Here is an 18614-nt window from a genome sequence, read left to right as displayed (position 1 = left end):
ATGATACAATAAATAAATATGCCTTGGAGAATACCGCATCAGCCATTCACAGTAGAATCTTCAACCAAAGGAAAATGATTTTTATACTGCCTGAAGAGAAAGACCTTGTATTCTGAGGCTTACATGTCCCTTGACCAGTACACAATTTACCTTCAATTGACTCTTTCACCAAGTGCACCACTGATAATTTATCCTCAACATTTTTAGTATAAAGGCAGGCATACCTCTCTTTGCAAGACTTTTTTTTTTGGCCAAGTGATAAAGATTTTGTCATATTAAAGATCAGACCATGATGAATATTTTCTTTTTGATCAGCTGATTAAACAGGCAAACCGTATACTGTACTCATTTTTGGTTCCTTATTTTCCTCTGTCACCTTTTTTATTACTTTTATTATGACTAGGGGTCTGAAAAGCTAGAAGTGGGCAGCCTGGGCCTCTCTGGACCCCTGAGTCATTTCCTTAATCTCCATCTTAAGACTGGGTCTAAATGCAAGCTTTGACACTTCAAGATCCTCCCTGTTTCTGCTTTTTAGTTTGGGTTTTCCCCTCCCCAACTCCTGCTTGGTGTAACATTCCATATGGTGAGAGTTCAGGAGAATTCAAAACTGTGTGCACCATTATGTGACAGTTTGGTTGGTTCAAATAAAGGTATTGCCCAACTGTGGATTTTGAATATTTAGTTTTAATCTTAAGATTGGTACCATGATAGCTTCCTGTATACTTGCAAAAAGATAGGGAAACCTGTGGCCTTCCAGGTGCTGTTAGGCTGCAGTTCACAGCCTCTGCATTGCAGGGGGTTGGACAAGATGACCTTTGGGGGTCCCTTGCAACAATTCTATGATTGTATGGTCAGCGGTCAAAGAAGATAGAAACTGAAGCCCAGAAACTTCTGGAAAGCCACATCCCTGACCTGAACCTATGCAGAGTTTTAAATGATGTTTTAAAAAATAAGTTGTCTTAGATAATGACATGGTATCATTGCCAAATGAGCATGTACAGTAAATGCCTTCTCTGTTTCCAAATGTGCTGTGAGTGAACTACATCTATGTTAGAGAGAGAGAAAGAGAACCACAATGAAATTTCCCAGAGATCGCCCACCACTTGTATAAAAAAGGTAAAGGTAAAGGTACCCCTGCCCCTACGGGCCAGTCTTGACAGACTGTAGGGTTGTGCGCTCATCTCACTCTAGAGGCCGGGAGCCAGCGCTGTCCGCAGACACTTCTGGGTCACGTGACCAGCGTGACAAAGCTGCTCTGGCGAGCCAGCGCAGCACACACGGAAACGCCATTTACCTTCCCGCTAGTAAGCGGTCCCTATTTATCTACTTGCACCCGGGAGTGCTTTCGAACTGCTAGGGGTTTCGAACCGCCGACCATGCAATCGGCAAGTCCTAGGCGCTGAGGTTTTACCCACAGCACCACCCGCGTCCCTCACCACTTGTATACTTTACATTAATTCAGGTTGTGCCACATTTGAGGCCAGAGCTCATTGCCATTTCTCATATCCATGAAGAGCCCAAGGGAGATGCAGATGAGGTGAGATATGTAAGGAGCATATGCAGATGAGATGCCGCAAACAGTATCCTAATGATGATGAAATGGTAGCTCCCTGGAATGACCAAGGACACAAGAGTAAGGTGAATAAGATTTATACCTTCTGCTAGGGAAAGGCTTTGTGCAAGATAAATGGAAAGAGCTGAAAGCCAGCAGAAGTTTAATTGTCTTGGCAGCAGGCGAAAGGTGCCAATATATGGCACACATTAGCATGAGATATAAACCAGACATGGTAATGCACTGAAAGAGTGTCATTCTGAATGGAGAATGATGGCCCAGTTGAACTCACCAACGGCAGTAGTTATGATGATGAAGAACGCTGATGTTAAAGAGATTGCAGGCATTCAATATTTGCAAACAAACAAACATACACAGAAGACAAAAGTCTGAAATGACTACATTCTAATATAATAAAAGTCCTTGAGGTCATATAAATATATGAAGTAGCCTGAAATCATTGGCTCATCTAAATATATGAAGTAGCCTGAAATCATTGGCTCATCTAGGCCAGAACTGACTGCTCTGACCAGCAATGACTCCTCAAGGTCTCAAGCAGAGGCCTTTCCCAGTCTTGCTACAGGAGAAGTGTTTAACTGGAGTCTTTGGGACTGAAGCTGAGACCTTCAGTGTGGATGCAATGCATCTGTTCTGCTACTGAGTTACACATTTGACGCCAGGTATAGAACAGGACTGGGAAACATCAAGCCTGGGGGCTAAATGTGGCAAGAAACAATGGTAAAGGGCACCTTCCAATCTCCTTGTGCTGTGCCAAAGGAGCAGAAGGGCTTGTGCTTGCAATGCTCAACTATAATCGAGCATTACTGGCAAGCAGACTATTAAACATGCAATTAAGCCATGCTTCATTAAGCTCTTTCTTATCAAACAGCAGTTGTGGCACAGTTCAATACTGTGGTGCAGGAAAAGTGGGATTTAATGCACATCTTGCATCATTTTCGCTCTGAAAATTGCCCCCAAAGATGCTGTTTCTAGTACCTACCACCTTTGGAAGCACATCAATTTTTGTATGCTGGGAGGGGGGTAGGGGTGGTAATTTTTATTGGGAAAGTTGTACCTGGAGGAAGGTTAACTCCCTGTCTCCTCTGCTGCTGTCCTGTTCCAGCTCCCACTCCCTGCAGCCTTCTTAAAAATGAGATTATGGCAGATTGTAATCGTTTCTTCAAATAGTATGCTTAAAGTAATATGTAGTTTCACCATAAAATCTTCTGCTTAGGTGGCTGTCATGGCATAAATAGCAACCACAAAAGTGATACCTGGACACTGCTAACACACCATTTTACATACATATACATGCACTATATTTAGCATTGCAGTGCTCAACAGTAATCAGGTTTTCTTTAAAAGCAACAATGGATTACACACACACACACACACACACACACACACACACACACACACAGACACACACACAAACCCTAGCATGAATCCATTTTTGTATCAATATTCTTAAGTAGCAGCCTTAGTCTAAGTAACATCAAGAGTTTGTTATGTCTGCATATAGTGGCTACGTGAAATAGTTAGCAGACTGGGAGAATTTCTGTGTTTAATAAACACAGAGCAGCATTGCTGAAGTCGGTAGCTTTCAAAGCATCTCACTCAACCATCTAGGCATAACACACATTTTCTACAAACACAGTTGTTTTACCAGTTGAACTACTTACTTGCAGAGTCTAAATGCTAGCCTGGTCGTGTGGGGATGAAAAGGAAGTAATCAAAATTCACTGACAGAAATCTAAATAATACGAGCCTCCTAACAATGTAGTAGCCAGAGAGCTCCCTAGGTAAGCCACCCAGGTACTATTAACATGAACTCACAGAGCAGTTCTAAGTGGGGTTGAGGAAGAGTGAGTTGGTGGGTCGACCACTGCATTCCAAGCCCCGCTGTGGGGGCAATACTGTAATTGGGCCATACACAAGAGCGGGCTAATACTTTGGGGGCAGGGTTTGGTTTTCTTCTTATTTGTTATACAAGCTCCAGTCTGGCATAGCTTAGGGACTCTAAGATGGGGTTTTTGATCTAGTAGGTGTCCTTTTGGGGTCTTTCTGCCTCCCTGGGCATACCTGGAACCTCCACTGCAAAGGCCAGCAGAGAAGCATCAACACATAATTCTAATCTCCCACCATCAACCTTGCGGGGAGGAATTTTGCTCTCATACCTCTGGTTTTGCCCCATGCAGGACTGTACCAGAACTGTTTTCTTCCACTCTTGTGAGAACAGGAAAGTAAGAAACCAAATGCAGTTTGCAATCTTTTGAATGCCTATGTATAGAAAACCTTGACTGAACACATCTTTTATTCTCTACTAGCATACAGCCATTGAATAACAAAGCCCCTAATCATTTGGTATGACAAGTTTTTATCATGTGCCAAAACTGCATCACCATTGACACCTGCCTTATTTCTGGAAGGAGGCTATTCCAAAGAGTGGTGTCAGGGACTGGGCACTGGAGGAGAAGTGTTGGAGTCTGCCTCCCCATCCTGACCCTTCTAGGCAGAAGGAAAAGGAAGACAGTATCGATTTACAACAGTGGTTTGCTGGAGATCACAGCTCAGAGGCAGATGAGGGGGAAAGTTGGGAAATAATGGGAGAGGAGGAGCAGGCAGAGCTGGAGCAGAAGCTGGCTGACACGTTGTCACTAGAAAGCATTCCAGACCCACCATCTCCCAGAACCCGGCAAGCCTTGAAAGTAGGAGAGCAAAGAGCTCAAAGACAGAGGGCACTTAGTGGCACCTGTAGAGGAGATGAAGATGATGGTGAATAAGGAAGTGGGAGAGAAGGGGGGGTAGAGATTCACTTAGGACAACACCATTATCCAGGAGGCTGGGTTCTATAGCTACTCTCTGTAAAGTATGAAATAAAAAAGGACTGTAATAAACCTTTCCTTGTCTTTATACTTTCCTGGGCAACCAGCCTCTGACAGCACCTTGACAGGTGGACACCACAGCAGAAAAGCCTTTTTTTCCTGGTCACCATAAGATGAGCTTCAGCAGAACCAGGAAGGCCTCAATAGATGACTTCAATAACTGAGCAGGTCTGAACAGGATAAGGTGTTCCCTCATATAACCTGGTCTCACATTGTTTAGGACATTGTATGTCAAATCAAATCCTTAAACTTGGCCCTGTAGCAAATTGGCAGTCCGTGCAGTTCTTTTAATAGTGATGTTATATGCTGTGCCAGGAACTCCACTCAGTTGCTACTAACCTAGGACTGCATTCTGCACTTGCTGCTTTCTGGACCAACCTTCTGGGCAGCCCCATATAAAGTGCATTATAGTAAATGAGTAATGACTGTGGCAAAGTCAACATTTTCCAGAAGGGACATTGCTAGCATTCCAGCTCAGAAGGTAAAATAAGGTGCTGTGGCCACTTAGACCTCCAGTAACAAAGGTGGACCCAAAAGTGGTTTTGAAAAGATTCACCACAGTTGACATGAATTAGCTTTCATCCCCTTTATTGAGTTCTACATTAATAAAAACAATGCTAATGCCAATTAAATGGGAACATTGTAAGAGTTAGGACTCAGCTATACAGCTGCAAATAAAATGTTTTAAGTGTGTTTTAAGTGCAATATACAGTGTGACACGAGCCTTATGGAAAATTCGATGTATTTTTAAAAACACTTTTTTTAAAAAAAGCATTTTCAGAACCTTTTTAAATATGTGTGTAGATTCTACCTTGGTGTGTTAGCATTTAGTAATCACATTGTTAAGTATTTGTTTAGTATGTTAGCATTTGGTCATCATGTGATGATGAAATAAATAAATTAGATGAAATGGATAGACATAGATAAAAGACGATGATCCTGCATTAGAAAAAATAATGTCCTTTACATTGAAAGTTATGAACAAAAATGAATTGAGCATTCATTCAAACAAACTGAGCTAAAAGTAAACACATTTTGTTTAATGAAGAGATACGGTTATTTAAAATGAGTGAACTGTTATTTTAAGAGGCTGGATGAGTGTTGCAAAGGTCTCTACTGTAGGAACCCCATTGGGTTGAATGTGTGAAGCTTTCATGCACTCCCATTAGCAATTACAAACACTTTATTTTCTCCAATGTGTATAAATAACCCCTAGCCAGCAGGGGGTTGCATTCCAAGGACATCTGGGGACGCAAGGTTAGGGAATGCTGCTCTCAAAGTCAGTGGGAGCCAATGGTGGTGCAGTGGTTAGAGTGTTGTACTATGGGCTGGAAGAACAGGATTTGATTCTCTACTTGCCATGAAGCTGATTGGATGACCTTGGGCCAGTCTCTACCTCTCAGCCTAACCTACCTCACAGGGTTGTTGTGTGGATTAAATGAGGAGCAGGGGAAACTACCTTGAGCTCTATGGAGAAAAAGGTGGGATATAAATGCAACATAAATAAATAAATAATCCATAATACACAGGGAGGACACCAAAATCAGTTCTTCAATATTCAAAGGACAGGGCAAAGAGGTACATTTTAAGCAACCAATGGAACCTATAAAGAGAGGGTGCCAGATATTCTCTGCATGCAGAGAGTTCCATATTCTTGAGGCCATCACTGAGAAGGCCATTTTGCAAGCCACCACTATCCCAGAACCCCTGAGAATGGTACAGGACCTCCTTTGTTGATTCTAATCCCCAGGCAGGCCTATAGGAGAACAGGTGCTCTTTCAGACAATCAATCGTAACCACAAAATGTTTAGACTTTTCACCTCATGCTATGAAAAATGCTGGTCATGCATATGAATGTAGAATGTTTGCTATTCTCAAAATAATTCCATTATTATTAACATGGTCCTTGCTTTTAGTTAGTTTGTTTATGTGTGGTTTTGACACCAGTAGGTGCAACAAGGAAGCAATAATAACCGTTGGGAAAACACTACAAAATGCTGCAGGAAAGTTTTCACCTCAGACACATGAGACTGTACGGCAGACCCAAATCAAAAGTTGACCAAACCCTCTTGCACCTTCCACCCCTCACTGTAGGGTGTTCCCTTTTAAGATCGTTATCAGAGCATATTTGTATTTTTTGGTCAGGGAGAGAGACTCCTCTTTGACCTTTTCAGGTTTTCTTTCATTTGTCTTGCATAACCCTCAAAGGCAGCCTTGGGGAGGGTTCCTTTTGGACTTGGCTTTTTCTTAAACAGAGTTTCAGTGAAACCCAACCCTCCCTTTTCTACAGCACAATTACTCACATAAAAAGCTATCAAAATGGCAGTGAACCTTTTGACCAGTGCCTAATTGTAACACTGAGAGCTGAACAGGCTCTTGAGCGCCAAAAATCCAACCCTCAGACCTGGAGGATGTTAGCTTCTGGCCTTATTCCTCAAAATGTGTGTGGGATAATTTTAGTTATTAAGTCAAAAAGAGCTGCTCTGAACACAATTAGTTACTTTCTGCTTCACATGCCCTAGAGTAAGTTATGCTATTGAAAATACATTCTGGCACTGGTCCGTGGCTCAAATAAGCTGGTGACTGGAAAACCTTTTTTCAGCATGAAGACCACAATCTCCTGAAGACAACTTTCTAGGGCCAAATACGCACTGGGTGTTGCCACTCTTGATCGGCAGGAGCTATGAATTGAACACAAGACCTTCTGCATGCAGTACATATGCTTTACCACTGATCTATGGCCCTTCCCTACCCATTCATGGGGATGTTTCAAAGTCTTTCCAGTTGAACTCACTCCTTTGGTGAAACTTTAACAACACTTTGCAAATGCACATTTCACACTGAGGTCTTTGCCTTTATGGGCAATGTTTGACCTTAGGTGCAAGTTTTGTCCCATCTCTTCTCCTATCTTTTGCATTTCTACAGTTTCATTTAAGGTCCAGGTCAAATCTTTGAAATAAAATGTTTATTCTGTTTGTTTGTTTAAATATTCATAAACTGCACTTTCATAAAACACAAGAAAAAAGATAATATTTCAGTACAGTGGTACCTCAGGTTAAGTACTTAATTCGTTCTGGAGGTCTGTTCTTAACCTGAAACTGTTCTTAACCTGAGGTACCACTTTAGCTAATGGGGCCTCCTGCTGCCGCTGCGCCGCCTGAGCACGATTTCTGTTCTCATCCTGAAGCAAAGTTCTTAACCTGAAGCACTATTTCTGGGTTAGCGGAGTCTGTAACCTGAAGAGTATGTAAACTGAAGCGTATGTAACCTGAGGTACCACTGTACTATCAATAAATACTGTTGTTGTTGTCGTCATTATTTCAAAAAGTATCATGTTCCAAAGGCCTGTTTGTAAAAGTTGTCTAAAAGAAGGGGTGACTCCTGCTGGACCTCTACTGGGGAAGAGCTTCATAGGACCGGGCCTGCCATGCTAATAGGTTGGCTTCTGGTAAAGGCTGGCTGAAGCTCAGGAATGTGGACTACCACCAGAAGTTCCCTGTTAGAAGATGTAAGCGACTGAGGTGAAGCATAAGGAACCAGGCAATCCCTAAGGTACTTTGGGCCCAAGTTGCTTAGGGCATTGAGAATTAACACAAGAAACTTGAACCTGGAAAACCAGTAACCAGTTCTGCTCTCTCAGCTGTGGCAGTGCCATATTAAACCCTCTGAAGTCCCCATGGCAGTCAAAATCTCGGGGCCAGCCTTGCAAATCATCTAAGATGTTTTTGTAATTTTCTTTCTCGATCAAATCAATATTGTTTCAATCCGTTGTTGCGTGGAGCCCATAGGTCGGTCAGTGCCTACTCTGCCTTTTTGGTAAACTGGCACTGAGTCGTATAGTAACATGTTGTCAGTAATCAGTTCCAGGATGTTTTAACAGGAATCAAGTCTTGAGGTTACCAATTCATGGACTGCTGTGGTCAAACTATCCTGGTCCAGGAATCCAGGAATCACGACAGTTGGCATACCAGTTGAAACTGAAGGCACTCCTAAGTCACAGTTGTTACCTGGGCCTGAAGTAACAAAGATGGCTCACGGAGTATCCTGAAATTGCAAACTTTCTCTTTCACAGGGAGTGCAGCCCCATCCAGAACATGCAACTGAACACCTCTTGGACATGGGAAACAACCACCCACAAGGTCTCCTGCTTTGCTGGATTCAAGCTCAGCTTATCGACCCTCATCCAGTGCACCATGGTATTCAGGCACCAGGCCAGGGCTTGCACTGCCTCTCCTGACTCAGACATAGCATCTGCCTAGAATCTGGCACTTTGGTATTGGTATATAGGTACCTTAGTTTTAATGGTGTGGTATTAAGTGTGTAGGGACGCGGGGGGCACTGTGGGTTAAAGCCTCAGCGCCTAGGACTTGCCGAAAAGGTCCGTCGCTCGGTCCCAGCGCCTGCCAACCTAGCAGTTCGAAAGCACCCCCGGGTGCAAGTAGATAAATAGGGACCGTTTACCAGCGGGAAGGTAAATGGCATTCCGTGTGCTGCGCTGGCTCGCCAGATGCAGCTTGTCACCCTGGCCATGTGACCCGGAAGTGTCTGTGGACAGCGCTGGCTCCCGGCCTAGAGTGAGATGGGCGCACAATCCTAGAGTCTGGCAAGGCTGGCCTGAACGGGCAGGGATACCTTTACCTTTACCTATTAAGTGTGTATTATGTGAAACTAGTTTTGTTTGAGCACCACAGTATTTGAAAGAAATTGTCACTACCCTTTCCTTCAGTCTATTAATTATATAAAACCAAGTCTGCCAGGTCACATACTGCTAAGACTTATGAAGAACCAATATTGGTGCTTTGAACTTCAGGAGCTTTGAGCATCTGAAAAAGCACATTGTGGTGTGTGTGTGTGTGTGTGTGTGTGTGTGTGTGTGTGTGTGTGTGAGAGAGAGAGAGAGAGAGAGAGAGAGAGAGAGAGAGAGAGTGTCTGTGTCTGTCCCATGTTTAGAAATCCAGGCCGTGTTTTCTTGGCAGTTCTAGTACACTTCAATCTGAAGCAGTTCCAGCCCAGGTTTTATTTAAGATTCAACTTCTCTCAGCCAAACTCTTGCCCCACAAAAGCTAGAAGTAGTGCTAGGCCTTGGTTTGGATACAAGCCCAATACTATTGTAATAAAACCATCTTTTGCAGTGCCCTGCATTTTCCTGGGTCCCTGAAGAAGATCACTGTCTTTTCCTGGATTGGAAAAAGGACTGCATTTTTCTCTTAAAAGGTAAGGATGCAGCATAAGGACAGAGGGCTGTGCTTCTGAAATGGAGAGCAATCAATCCCATATATCCAAGGGAAACACCTGGATTTAACTCTCCTAGTTTCAACCTCAAGACGTGGTGACTCACTCAGGACCATGTTACCACAACACAAAGATCTGCTCAACCTGTAGCTTAGGCAAGCTCACATTTTCTGCTTCCATTGTTCATCCACCCATGTGTCTGTGCCAAGGCAACACCTTAGTCTCCTCAGTATCCTGCACCTTGGCCGGTTCTGCCTAGGCCTTCCTGAACCTGCAGATGGCCAGGACAAATTACCTTTGCCTGAGGTGACTGGTTTCTTCCTAAAACTAACCGCTTCTCCCTTCCACCCTTTATGGCAATTGCCTGAAGGCTGGATTAGGCCACTTGTTTATATGTAAACAGATGGCACGCTCCACCTGTATGAGTGTTTGTTTTCAGTTTAGCTCACAGATAACAAGGCTGTAAATTTTATGGCTAAGTATTGCATGCACAGCGGCACACCATGTTTCACCTGATAGCTAGAGCCCAATTCAGACCTAATCTGAACTGCATGTCACTATTCGGTGCTTAAAATGGTGTCACCCACCCTAGCCCCTTGGCATATGGTGGCATGAAGGTCTGCAGACAATGTGTTGGTTGAACACACACCCTCTGGAGAACAGAGTATAGCTCTGGGTTCTGTCACTGAGGTATTCTGCCTATTTCTCCCCTCTTGCCTCTTGGTAGTCTGCACCGTGGTTCACGGGTTACTGTATATACAATCAGACACCGGCACTATACAAAGGTATGGTTCACACATAACAATAAGCTCTGGTTTAGCACTGTGTGCCTGAGGTAAGGGTCATGTCCCTGCTCTCCCTCACCCTCTCATAAGAATATAAGAGCCCCCTTGGTTCAGACCAAAGGTCTATCTTTATCTAAGTTGGTGGTGATCCCCACATCTTGTTATGGAGGTTTCAAAGGTCAAACTAACTAATGAGAACTTGTTATGAGCCAGGATTCATTGTCTGGTCCCAACAACAGGCTGGCATTTGTGAAAGTTAAGCTAATCTTTGACAAAGTCCTCTTCCTGGCTGGGTGGGAGAAGGAGAGAGTGAGTCCATATGCAGGGGTCAGCAAACTTTTTCAGCAGGGGACCAGTCCACTGTCCCTCAGACCTTGTTGGGGGCCGGACTATATATATATATATTTTGGGGGGGGAATGAACGAATTCCTATGCCCCACAAAATAACCCAGAGATGCATTTTAAATAAAAACATACATTCTATTCATGTAAAAACATGCTGATTCCCGGCCTGTCCGTGGGCTGGATGTAGAAGGCTTCGCTCGCTCGCTTAAGTTCATGCAAGCAGCACTAAACCATGGGTTAGTGTCTATACATATATACCCAAAGATAGACAAAAAAGTGGGAAGGAAGCTCTTCAGTATGCAAAAAGTATTGCATGACATGAATGTTTGTGGTGTGGTGGTGAGAATAGAACTAGGACCCAGGTTCAAATCCCCTTTTAGGCATAAAGTTTGCTTGCTTTCATAAAGCTTTCAGCCTTAAGCTATTTGAGAGAGTTGCTGTGAGAACAAATGGGGGGGGGGACGTGTATACCTTCCTAAGCACCTTGAAAGAAGAGTGGTATAAAAATGAGATAGATTAATGAAGGAAAGAATGATAAGGCAACATACACTGCAAGGGCAAATAACAATTCTACAGTAACACAATCCATAAAAAAGTCTAGTTACAGATAGGTAGCCGTGTTGGTCTGCCATAGTCAAAATAAAAAAATTCCTTCCAGTAGCACCTTAAAGACCAACTAAGTTAGTTCTTGGTGTATCTGAAGAAGTGTGCATGCACACGAAAGTTCATACCAAGAACTAACTTAGTTGGTCTTTAAGGTGCTACTGGAAGGAATTTTTTTATCATAAAAAAGTCTGTTTGTACCATTTTCCTAAGACGTTTTAAAGAATGGTAATGATGAGTTAAAAACTGATAACTTCAGGCTGTAAATCCACAATAAATTGGTTACAGTTGTGGCAGGTAGTTTTAAGAGAGGCAAGCCCATTTACCATTGATATATCAACTAGTCAAGTTCAGTTCCAGTAGTTGAAACAGAGCAGAGAAAAACACCTTCATTCCTGTGATACAATATATTCAGGTTACCCATCTCCTCGATCATTCCAACTCCATGCTCTTCCTCATTAGCTTCTCACAGTTCCACAAGCCTCTAAAAAGAATGAATGAATGAAAGAGGCAGAATTACAACATACGACTGCCATTCTGCCAATGGAAATCTGAGAAATGGCTCTCTTGCTTCATAGATATTTACAAAGTTTAATTAAAATGTACATGACCTTTCAATATAGAGAAACTCAAATATACAAATATGTCATTCATAATGCCAGTTCTCCATAAATGGAGTGCTCTGGTTTATAACACCAGACCTTCAAAAAAGTAGTTTTTGTAAACTTGCTCGAACAAACCTGAATAAAAAAGACCCTTTATTTCATTGAAGCTCCCATTCTCCACACAGTAAAGACTGTCAAAATGCTACACTTACATGGTATCAAACTACTGTAAGTGGCTTAAATGCCGAATCCATATTTAATACTCTCTAATAATATAAAGGATATATTATAAATAATTATAATATAATATAAGGAAATCTTTTATAACCTTTTATGAAACCAAACTTTTATAAGCTTAGTCACGACAATGCCAAGTAATCCTGCTTTGTCATTTTTTTAAAATGCCACTCTCAAAAGTAAAAGTCATAAAGACTACACACCCTTTAGGTCTGCATGTTCAAAGTATAAAGTGGTCTGACAGACAGGAGTGCATGATCCCATTTCCCCTTCTGTGCACATTCATTGTATGCCTAAGTAACATGTATACAGTCCTAATGGTGAATAAGAACATAGGAAGCTTCCTTATACTGAATCAGGCTGCTGGTCCATCTTCTTCAGCTTTTTCCAACGTGACTGAGAGAAGCTGTTGAGGATTTCAGACAGGAGGCTCTTCCTGCCCTATCTGGCGATGTCAGGGATTGAATCTAAGAAACTTTGTGTTAAAAGCACTAGCTATAACATTGAGCTAAAGCCTCCCACCACCCTGTCTCTCAAATACGGTGGTGATGTTTGTGATAGAATGAGGCCCTGTAAATTGTGGAGATTCTGCAGAGAAACACATAGATATTCTCTGCTTTAGACCTAGTCTGAAGTGGGTTTAAAAACTGCATGCTGGTGGATTTTATTAGAATATATTACTGAAGTCCTATCAATGACGGCTGATCATGCACAGGCCTGTTATGCAATCTATCTTACTTAAGGAGAATAATTTCACCAGTGGGAAGGCAGAGAACAGGGATCTCCCAGCTTTGACTTCTGTCAGGATTTTAATCAAATCTTATTCTCTCTTGCCTCCTCACTTCTCTCCCCACCCCATCCTACTTAATGCATGTGGTATTTCTGGAAAGCACAGTACAAGATAATTATACTATAATAAACAATTCTAGGTTAAACATAAAGCATCAAAAAAAGTTAAATAAGCTCGTTACAAACTCCTGGCAGCAAAAGACTACATAATAATCTAATTAGAGCAATCACCACTAGCCACACACACAATCCTCTCGCATCCACACAAAAAGTGCTAATGAGCTTGCAAGGTTGCTACTGCACAGTTAAGAAGCAGATCCTAGTTCTAAAACTGAGACCGTTTGCCCAGTGAACTAGCCCTGAGCCTTTTGAGTAGCTAATTGATTGCTTATGGGTGTTTAAGTAGGGAGAATTCAGCAGAGAAAGAGTGTTGTTTTATGGTTTGTGGAAACTACGGTACAGAAATCTGTGAGGCTGCATTTCATCCAATATGCAAAATGCTGTTGAAATTATGCATCAGATCATATGACATAGCAATTTCCTATTTATAGGATTTTCCTATGAGCGTTGACAAAGACGATAGTCACTTTGGAAGCGCAGCAACAACCAAACTTTGTCCATGATAAAACTAGGGAATTGGCCAACTTTTGAGCAGCACAACACTGAGCAGGCCACAACATGTTGAAGAACATGCGGTACTCCTTTAACATTCCTAACATTCCTACCATAAGCCTTACAGCATAGATAGAAAACAAGCCAGTGTTTGGTCCCTTTCCTTCCTGTTAAGAGGCAAATGGAGTGAATTTGCCCTGAATTTGCATGGCATTTTGCATATTGAGAGCTTGGAATGTGGCAGCAAATGATAAGCTGTTTTAAGTTCAAAGAAAGGCATCAAACACCCTTTTGGTATGTAAGATACTGTGCATCCAAATTACCCTGCAGTACCTCAGGAGGAGGCTTAATCCCATTGCTGTCTTATTTGTGACTGTCCCAATGCATGACATTCTGTTAGGGAGAAGTCTCTCTCAAATGCTTTGAAGAGAAACAGGCAGACACTGTGTTGCTTCCCATTGGGTCTGGGATTAATTGCTAAGTATAGGGCTTCTGCTGTTTCTGCATCAATACAGCAGAAATAGTTATCCACTGAAACTAAGAAACAGGCAGTTCCAAAGGATATATGTCCCTCAAGTACATAAGAAGAGCCCTGCTGGTTCAGACCAAAGGTCCATCTACGGCAGCATCCTGTTTTCCCACAGAAACTAACCAGGTACCTCAAGAATGCAATGAGAGCCCAAGGGCACTAGCCTTCTCACTATAGTAACTGTAATTTAGTGCCCTGCTGCATCTGAACTATTTAGCCACCATGCCTAATGTCCAATGATAGATCTATCCTCCATGTATTTGTCTAATCCCTTTGCAGACCATCTAAGCAAGTGGCTTATCACCACATCTTGTAGCAGCAAGTTCCATAGTTTGTGAGAAATGGACCTCCTGATAAGATGGTACCTGCACGGGGTCCTCAACTACAGAGCATAGCGATTTGATTGGGAATATAATGGGTGTGGTGATATTTGGGGTATCCTAGTCCCAAGCTGTATATACACCAAAACCAGCCCCTTGAGCTAATGGGCAGTCAGTGCATCTTGCACCAGTTGCAGCTTCCAGAGCAAGATCAAGGTTATTAAATGTTTCATGTTTGCCTCTGTGAACAGGAGAGAGCACTGGAGCCCTTACGGGTCCCAATATTCTCAGCAGATAAATGATCATGTATTCTAGTAAATCCTTTGGAGCAATCATAATTTTAAAAGAAACACAAGCTTGAGAGCTAGCAATATACAGCCTATGCCATAATAATTATGTTTAAAATGAAAAAGTTCCAGATTTGTTTAGAAGCATATTAGCAGGCTACCAAGAAGGGCAGACATGAGCTGTAATAGCACACACCTGGGACGGGAAACCTGTGGCCCTCCAGTTGTTGCTGGACTCCAGCTCCCATCAGCCGCAGCTAGCATGGCCAATGAAATGATGGAACTTGAGAGTCCAACAGGGAGATTCACAGCCCTGATTTAAGTCTTCAGGTGTTGTATATCAACCTGAGCATTTCAAAACAATATACCAAACCCAAATGAAAGCTGTCCAAGTCCTAAACTGTTGGCATGGAAATCACTTGTTCTGAATATTCCATGAGAGCTCATTTGAACATGTACCTTCTGTACATTTGCTTGACGTGACAGGTTCTTGCAGGGAGGAGGATATTGTGCCAATTAGTTTGTGCACAGATTCAAGTGGAAAAGATTTCTTCACCTGACAACCTTCCTTGACATAATGCTTCCTGGTGATCTTTCCTACTTGCTTAGAGACATCCTCCTCCTCAGACTAAAAAAGAGAGGTGAAAGGGTACATAGACCTTGACTGCTCAACACCTGCCAATACTCAACACCTGTGTGTGTCGGATTAGTTGAAGCTGGAAGGTCATGACGTACAAGTCAAACAAAAACTAGGGATTAGCACTGGTCTGGGTCAGTAACAAAGTAGGTCTGCATATGCTTTATAACCCTCTAAGTAAGAATTTGTTGAATAAGCACTATCTGAGGCTGCATTCACACAGCAGTTTACAGTGGTACCCCGCAAGACGAATGCCTCGCAAGACGGAAAACCCGCAAGACGAAAGGGTTTTCTGTTTTGGAGGCGCTTCGCAAGACGAATTTCCCTATGGGCTTGCATCGCAAGACGAAAGCCCATAGGGAAATGCTGGCGGTCGGGAACAAAGACTTTCGCCCACAGCCGACCTTCAGAAGAGGACCTCTTCTGAAGGACGGCGGGGGGGGGGCAAAAGTCTTTGCTCCCCCCCGCCTGCCTCCCCCCCCCCGCCTGCCCCGGGTGATCTTAAAATGCTGGCGGGCGGGAGCGAAGCGTTCGCTGCCGACCCCCAGCATTTTAAAATCTCCAAGGGACAGCAGAGAAGTCTCTGTCCCGGGGAGATTTTAAAATGCTGGGGGTCGGGAGCGAAGCGCTGCCGACCCACAGCATTTTAAAACGCTGTTCCGAATCGGGGGGCGGGAACAGCTGCCCCATCCGCCCCACTTCGGAACGATGTTCCGAAGGGGGGAGGGGGGCGGGGACACCTGCCCCAGCCGCCCCACTTCGGAACGATGTTCCGAAGGGGGGAGGTGGGGCGGGAACAGCTGCCCCATCCGCCCCACTTCGGAACGATGTTCCGAAGGGGGGAGGGGGGGCGGGAACAGCTGCCCCAGCCGCCCCACTTCGGAACGATGTTCCGAAGGGGGGAGGGGGGGCGGGGACACCTGCCCCAGCCGCCCCACTTCGGAACGATGTTCCGAAGGGGGGAGGGGGGCGGGAACAGCTGCCCCATCCGCCCCACTTCGGAACGATGTTCCGAAGGGGGGAGGGGGGGCGGGAACAGCTGCCCCATCCGCCCCACTTCAGAACGATGTTCCGAAGGGGGGAGGGGGGGCGGGAACAGCTGCCCCAGCCGCCCCACTTCGGAACGATGTTCCGAAGGGGGGAGGGGGGGCGGGAACAGCTGCCCCAGCCGCCCCACTTCGGAACGATGTTCCGAAGGGGGGAGGGGGGGCGGGAACAGCTGCCCCAGCCGCCCCACTTCGGAACGATGTTCCGAAGTGGGGAGGGGGGGCGGGAACAGCTGCCCCAGCCGCCCCACTTCGGAACGATGTTCCGAAGGGGGGAGGGGGGGCGGGAACAGCTGCCCCAGCCGCCCCACTTCGGAACGATGTTCCGAAGGGGGGAGGGGGGCGGGAACAGCTGCCCCAGCCGCCCCACTTCGGAACGATGTTCCGAAGGGGGGAGGTGGGGCGGGAACAGCTGCCCCAGCCGCCCCCCTTCGGAACGATGTTCCGAAGGGGGGAGGTGGGCGGGAACAGCTGCCCCAGCCGCCCCACTTCGGAACGATGTTCCGAAGGGGGGAGGTGGGGCGGGAACAGCTGCCCCAGCCGCCCCACTTCGGAACGATGTTCCGAAGTGGGGAGGGGGGGCGGGAACAGCTGCCCCATCCGCCCCACTTCGGAACGATGTTCCGAAGTGGGGAGGTGGGGCGGGAACAGCTGCCGCCGCCGCCCCACTTCGGAAAGCTGTTCCGAAGTGGGGCGGGGGGGGCGGGGACACCTGCCGCCGCCGCCCCACTTCGGAACAGCTTTCCGAAGTGGGGCGGGGGGCCGGGGACACCTGCCGCCGCCGCCCCACTTCGGAAAGCTTTTCCGAAGTGGGGCGGGGGGCGGGAACACCTTCTGAAGGCGGGCAGGGGGCGAAAGTCTTTGTCCCCCCTGCCTGCCTTCCCAGGGGCTTTTAAATCGCCCCGGACAGCGGAGAAGTCCTCCGCTGTCCGGGGCGATTTAAAATGCCGCCCGCCAGCATTTTAAGATAGCCCCGCACAGCGGAGAAGTCCTCCGCTGTCCCAGGGTTTTTTAAAATGCTGGGGGTGGGAAGAAAAGCCCTTGTCCCCCCCCCCCAGCCTTCAGAAGAGGTCCGGGGACAGACTGTCCACGGACCTGGCCTGAAGGTGGTTTCCCTAGGAACGCATTAATTGATTTTCAATGCATTCCTATGGGAAACCGTGCATCGCAAGACGAAAAACCCGCAAGACGAAGAGAATTGCGGAACGAATTAATTTCGTCTTGCGAGGCACCACTGTATTCCATTTCCCTTATGTTTCCCTAAATGTTAATTTCCGCATTATATTTCAGGCTTCATATGACGTAAAAGCCAGTTCTCTCTAAGGGCTCACTTCCATGTTATTCAATTCCCTTAACCCAGAAAATTTGCGGCCACGTACAGTTCTTTCCTACTGCTTTCAGAAGGAAAGAAAGGATGGGGTAGTAACAACATCATCCAACAACATTTGTTGTATCATACCATACCCACTGGTGTGAATGAAATTTAGTACAACTTGCTGGTATAGCAATCAAATAGCCACAGTTCCATAATGTCACAGGTACTGTAGTGGGAAACGAACATTAGCAAACAGGAGAGAAGCACTAATATTCTAATCAGGGAAACTAACACAATATTCCCTGTGTCAGAGTGCACCCTGAATCTTTGGCCACACTGCATGAAGGACTGGCATGTTTGTTATGAAGCCTTTGGACTGAGAGCTTGCCTTTCTAAAACTTGTTAGACTTGGGAAAAGAGATGTTTCCCAGTAGATCAAAAGTAGGATTTGCGTTTGAATGAATTCAAGTTCCAGAGCTGCTTTGACAAGTTAGCACTGACGTCTTAGTTCATAAGGTGGCTTGATGAGTCAGTGCATCTGGCTATTAACGTTGGTGGTTTGAGCCCACCTAAGGGTGACTGTGGGCTGGATTCCTGCATTGCAGGGGGTTGGACTAGATGACCCTCAGGATCCCTCCCAGCTGTACAATTCTAAGGCCGAGCAGAATTTGTTTTAAAAATGTAAATTAGAAGTGCTATGTAGAAAGTAAATCTAGAGATTTATACCTTATTCCATTAGCTACAATGTACCTTCACCCTACCCACCTTGGGTTACCCTTTACCATCTATGAATACATGTATCAAAACTCACTCATGCACAATTTGAGCATGTTAT

The 18614-nt window shown here is 44.9% G+C and overlaps 1 long non-coding RNA gene across 9 annotated transcripts in view; it reads left to right on the top strand.

The window, feature by feature from the left end:
- Positions 1-9547: 9547 nt before the first annotated feature.
- LOC310696935 overlaps positions 9548-18614 on the top strand; it is a 42401-nt gene continuing 33334 nt past the window's right edge. For 8 of the 9 annotated variants that reach the window (XR_014520793.1, XR_014520794.1, XR_014520795.1 and 5 more), the window contains exon 1: positions 9548-9651. This is a non-coding gene — a long non-coding RNA (uncharacterized lncRNA). Of the gene's footprint in view, positions 9652-14442; positions 14536-18614 lie in introns of those variants that run through there. The other variant, XR_014520798.1, reaches the window with a different exon arrangement.

Source organism: Podarcis liolepis (genome assembly GCF_965112155.1).
Source record: "Podarcis liolepis genome assembly, chromosome: 2".
In the NCBI taxonomy this organism is placed as follows: Eukaryota; Metazoa; Chordata; class Lepidosauria; order Squamata; family Lacertidae; genus Podarcis; species Podarcis liolepis.
Note: the sequence above shows the minus strand (reverse complement) of the source record. Positions and strands in the feature narration are given on the sequence as shown.